The sequence below is a fragment of the Phalangium opilio genome, unplaced genomic scaffold (assembly GCF_054372755.1).
Source record: "Phalangium opilio isolate 3A_F unplaced genomic scaffold, DU_Popi_V2 ptg000013l_1, whole genome shotgun sequence".
Taxonomy (NCBI): domain Eukaryota; kingdom Metazoa; phylum Arthropoda; class Arachnida; order Opiliones; family Phalangiidae; genus Phalangium; species Phalangium opilio.
Window position 1 is genome coordinate 11,550,792 of NW_028324148.1, and position 5,364 is coordinate 11,556,155.

The 5,364-nt window shown below is 35.3% G+C and overlaps 1 long non-coding RNA gene across 1 annotated transcript; it reads left to right on the forward strand.

Annotated features, from left to right (window-relative positions):
* The first annotated feature begins 382 nt into the window (after positions 1-382).
* On the forward strand, positions 383-2,818 carry LOC149709103 (uncharacterized). Its single transcript, XR_016381301.1, has 2 exons — positions 383-1,150; positions 1,469-2,818. It is a non-coding gene; the product is annotated as an uncharacterized LOC149709103 (long non-coding RNA).
* The last annotated feature ends 2,546 nt before the right edge of the window (positions 2,819-5,364 follow it).

The window sequence follows — 5,364 nt, forward strand, 5'->3', positions numbered from 1 at the left end:
ATGGGTCATTTAAACATTTTATTGGACAAAGTTTAGTGTGCTGTTTGTATTTCCGGCCCAGGTCAGGATAGGTGAAACTATCTCAGGGCCGTAAATAAGCACAGGACACTGGACATTGTCCAATAAATATTGAAAATGTTCCATAATTTTTATTTAAAACTAAAGGGGTCACCGGACGGTTGACCAGTAAATTTTTCCGAAAGTTTTGATGGCTTGACCATTGATAAAGGATGCGCGTGAAAAACATTCGTCGCTCTATAGGTTGTGAAACTCCCTATACTAAAAAGTAGACAAGTAGATACTAGCGCCACCTGGCAACCAGTGCTGGAAAGCATCGCGTGAAAAATAAAATTTAATTAATACAAATTAAGGCTGAAGGAACAGATATTATTCTAGGAGAGCGATAGCTCTCTTAGATAAGACCTCATACCGACTTCAATGTATAAGGATGGTTTTTTGATTGGTTATAACTTTTTTTGTATCGTATTAACTGCTTTGAAAAAATTCCACAGAACTACAATTCGGGCCCTCAATATGTGGTTAAAATTTCAAGAAGATCCACCCATTAGTTTATTGTATAAAAAATAAAGTTGCTAAGGGTGGTTTTCATTTCCATAAAATTAATCAGCCCTTTTGGTGAAAAAGTTAAATTTTCCCATAGAAATAACATGGAGTTTTTTTCAAATTTAGCCATTTTGTCGCCACCCTTTTGAAATGAAATATTCGTTTGTTACGTTTGGGAACGGTTTTATATCAAAATTTAAACCTTTTTCTAGGACCATTTTTAAGGTTTTTGAGAAAAATTAATTTTAAGTATGTTTAATTTAAAATTTTAAAAACTACCCCAATCTGCGATATTTTAGCATGGATACACTGTTTTATTAGTAGATATCAGCGCGACCAATATTGGCCTTTTTTTACGTATAGTTGCCTCATAATAATCCGATTGTTTATTCTTAATGCCTTTTGGTTGAAATGGCCTATCGATAGTGAGATAAGACTGCTTTAATAGCTCTTTTCCCCTTTTTCACCCCGTTTGTGGCCGCCATTTTTTTTTAAGGGGAAAACATTTTAGAGTGGGTCCTTTTTCGTTGTCATTTTCATATGTTTTGAGGATTTGCTCATGGATGGATTTTAAATATAATATAAAGTAGGTTTCAAGCTTTAATATAAGCCTAATTTCATAATTTTCCACCTTTTTATTGTCCCACAATCTATTTGTAAACTTGGCACTTTTTTTAAGGCGGTGAAATTGCGCTAAGCCTTGGCTTAACGTTAATTTTTGCCGTTTATAAAAATGTTTATTTCTCGTTGCCCGTTACTTCGCCTTCTCGTATCGTCGTACTTTAAAAGTTTAGACTTTGAAAGTAGTGCTTTGTTTTCTTAAATATTACTTAATTGTATAAAATTTCAATATTATAATTGCCTAAAACGTCCGTATTAACGAATTCAATGTTTTTTGTTGAAGGGACGCGCCTTGCATTTGAATTTCGTTCCCTCGAAACTACCCCCTTTAAGAGACCGGCCGCCGGAGGCTTTTTCTTTTACGCCCTCTCGGTCGCTCGTTCAGCCCCGATTCCCCCGAAAACAGCTGTAGTGAGTGACTCTGTTATTTACCAAAAATGTATGCGGTCAGTGTGTTGTTTTTGCATTTTAATGCTTCTAATCGTGGTGCACGTCGAGGTTTACGAATCCAACGTGTGTTGCGTAATGAAAATCAAGGGTGGATACTATATGATCTAATGATCTATGCTTTAAAAGGAATTTGACGGCGACAGTCATGCAAAAACGGTATTAGGCCTTGCCAAAAGTTGACTAAGCTATAGTGAGCCTTCGTCAGTCAATGATATAAGAAATTGACCCTCGGATATCCTCTGACTAGGAGATGGTTATAAAGTTACTAACTCTCGATTTTGGAGGTAGATACTGTCTAGTGACACTTAAAGTAACGACTTAATCTTATAAACAGACTAACATCATAAGCCCATATCGTAAATTCACCGATGTTGATATCTAAGCTTACTTGAAATACCAATACCAATTTTTTTAACTCAATGAATCTTAAATATCAACATCAAAAATTATCTACTGAAAGAGATATCTACTAATATTCCATTCAAATTTCTCGCAACATTTCAAATTAACGAATAGAAATGTGCAAATGAAGTTCAAACTGATTAATTGGGCAAATTGCTATATTGGTCACCATTACCGATCACAGATAGATTTGCGCCCTTCAGTAGTGTTTATTATGCTTGTAAAATGGTAAGCGAAATCTGTGATTAAAGTTTAAAATAGACATGAGCAAAAAGGGCTTTATAAATATCAACTCGATTACCGAATATCTAAATTTGACCAAAATTAAAAAAATATTCTCTTCGTGATTAAAAATCTTGTTTGAAGCAGCAAGCGGCCATCTAATCCTTATTTACCTTATTTTGAATTAAAAAAAAAAATAGGTTAATACCTCTTTCAGTAGATGATTCATTGATATTTCAGTTTCATTGAGTTTAAAAAAAATTAGTTCCACCATTGGTTGATTTTCAATATTGACCAATCGATAATCACAAATTTTAATAACTAAATCACAAAAACCGGTTCAAAACCATATTAGTTTTGAAACGATTAAATTATAATTTTAAACATATATATACTAGTTAATTCCTCGTAGTCGTAGGTAATTAGTTTATTTCCTTAGTGAAAATAATGCTGAATATTATATACACAAAGTAAATAATAAATTGACTTCTAAAATTTAAATGTAAAGTGTGTGCATTATTTCCCAATTAATAAAAGATATCCACCTATTTTTCATTCAAATTAATTACTAATTTGTGGATAATGGATAGAAAATGTCGAGCTCTTAAAATAGTATTACAATTTTTTTAATTAAATAATTATTAATAAATTTCAATAAAATAAATTCTGGTTAAATACATAACACTACTTTTTATTAAGTTTCTGAAATTATCAGAGCTAAATATCAAAGAGACACATAATTAATTGTTCTCATAAGGTGAAAACCCAGCTGACTTATAGCGTTTTCCTTTGGGTCCTCGCGGAGCGCTCCCAAGGAGCAATAAAAATGGTAGTAGTAGTTTCCAGCTTCGTTAAAGACTGTTTTTGAAGCATAGGATCTCCTAATTTTATTCCTCCATGGGAGCGCTCCGCGAGGACCCTAATAGCGAATTCCACTTACTGCTCTCGGAGCGCTCCCATGGAGCAATAAATATAGGAGACCCTGATTTAGCATAAACAGTCTTTAACGAAGCCGAGAACTACTTCTCCCATTTATATAGCTCCATGGGAGCGCTCCGCGAGCAGTCAGTGGAAATCGCTATAAGGAAAACGCTGTTAGAAGTAAAAAAATACCAGGCTGCCAGGCTGTCTCTTACACAACAGAGTTGGCCATTCTCGCTTATGAGAAATGAATCCTTGTCATATGCATCTCTGGACTTTAGGAGCTCCAGGACTCCCAACTGAATCAGGGTGGGAAATAGGAATTTTTTTAAAACTAGACATTGGGCCAGCGACCCCCTGCCCAGGAATAAATAAACTGGTCCATGACCATTGACCAGGGCGCGGCGTCTGCTAAACTAAAGAAGTGGGTAATTAAAATAGTTGAGATAATGTCTGGACCCTGGTTACCCTAGAATTTCCATTATGGTCGTGTGGACCACTGCTCACCCTCCGATTTAATTTTTAAACTGGTCATTTTCCCGGTGCCACCGCCTTATTTACAACGCTGATCTGAAGATTTCTTTTGACCGGACCATAGCCTACTCGATCACGCGCAACACGTCGCAAGCTGCTTGCGCTATAGCGCGAGTCAGGGTGGGAAATAAGGATTTTTTTAAACTGGACATTAGGCCAGAGACCCTCCTGACTTGGAATAAATAAACTGGTCCCTGACCATTGGCCAGAGCACGTCGTCTGCTAAGCTAAGGAAGTGGATAATTAAAGTATTAGAATTTTAATGTGTGGACTCTGGTTACCCTTGAATTTTTTAGTAGTCTCGTGGACCACTGACCCCCCTCCGATTTAATTTTTGAACTGTACCAGGCAATTTTTAAACTCGTCATTTGCCCTGTGTTACCGCCTTATTTCCCACGCTGGCGCGAGTTGCTTTGCGTTGTCGAGTGCGTGATGGAGCGGGCTATGCCTGGAGTCCCAACCCCCGTTACTTACTACCAAAATACCCACTAGCATAGCCCACTCGATCACGCTCTCTTTTCCCCGGCTACATATTTTGAAGAGGGCACTTTTTAGGCGTATTTTTAACAATCTTGGATCACCTTTGTGGACTTTTAGGGTAGCCCTTATAAATTGAGTCTTCATTGCCCTGACTATATTGTGTTTAAGGTTTATAAGCTTAATATCAAACAGACGTTAGTTAATGCTACAAAAAAGTTCGAAATTGATAATCTTGGATCGTCTTTGAGAAGTTTTAAGGATATCCGAATTTCATATTGGGCTTATGAAAAGTTTGAGCTAAAGGTTAAACAGACATAAATCAGCGTCTTAAAAAATTGTGTAAAACTGTCAATTTGGTTCGATTTGTGGAATTTTTAGGGGAGCGCCCCGCGTTTCAATAAAGGGTTGTAAAAAATTGTATTATGTTAATTACAATAAGAATACAAACTTTCAATGAGTTACGTTTTTATTTTTTGGAGTATCATTATAAATAAATGACTGATTGAGCTAAAGTTACGGTCGCTTTTATATATGTTTCTGCTTAGTGTAGATTTTGAAAATGTAAAACAGTTTCTTAACAATCTTAATTAAAATGAAGACTTAAGGAACAGATATTAGTCAAAAATGTCTTGATTAGAATCAAGTCCTAAAAAGTATCGATAAGACTGAGGTTATCACTTGACTGAAGGATCAGATATTAACTTTTCTTTTTAATTGAAACTTAAAGGCATGCTTAAGAAAAAACAACGTTCCATTACCGTTTTCCGTTGAAATAACTTATTTTACAGGTAATCAATTTCAAAAATTTACTTATCTCGGGTTTTCGGGCACAATTCCATTCCCCCAAAACATTTTATCATTACATTAATTACTTTTGAGAGATAACGTGTCAAAATAAGCTTTAAAACAATAAAAAACTGAATGAGCGGTCTGTTTAGCCATGACCAAAACCTTCAAATCAGTGTTGCTAATGTTAGAAAGTGGATGTTCCCACTTCCATTTTAAAAATTTGCCGCATTTCCCACACCCCCTTTTTTACAGTCATATTTATCTGGACTATTTTATCATACTAAGTTTAATATGGAATATCACTCCGCATGGCTTTGACAATATGTACAAATGCTTTAAAGCTTTAAAATTCTCAAAATATGCTTTCTTTTTTTCAGTGCC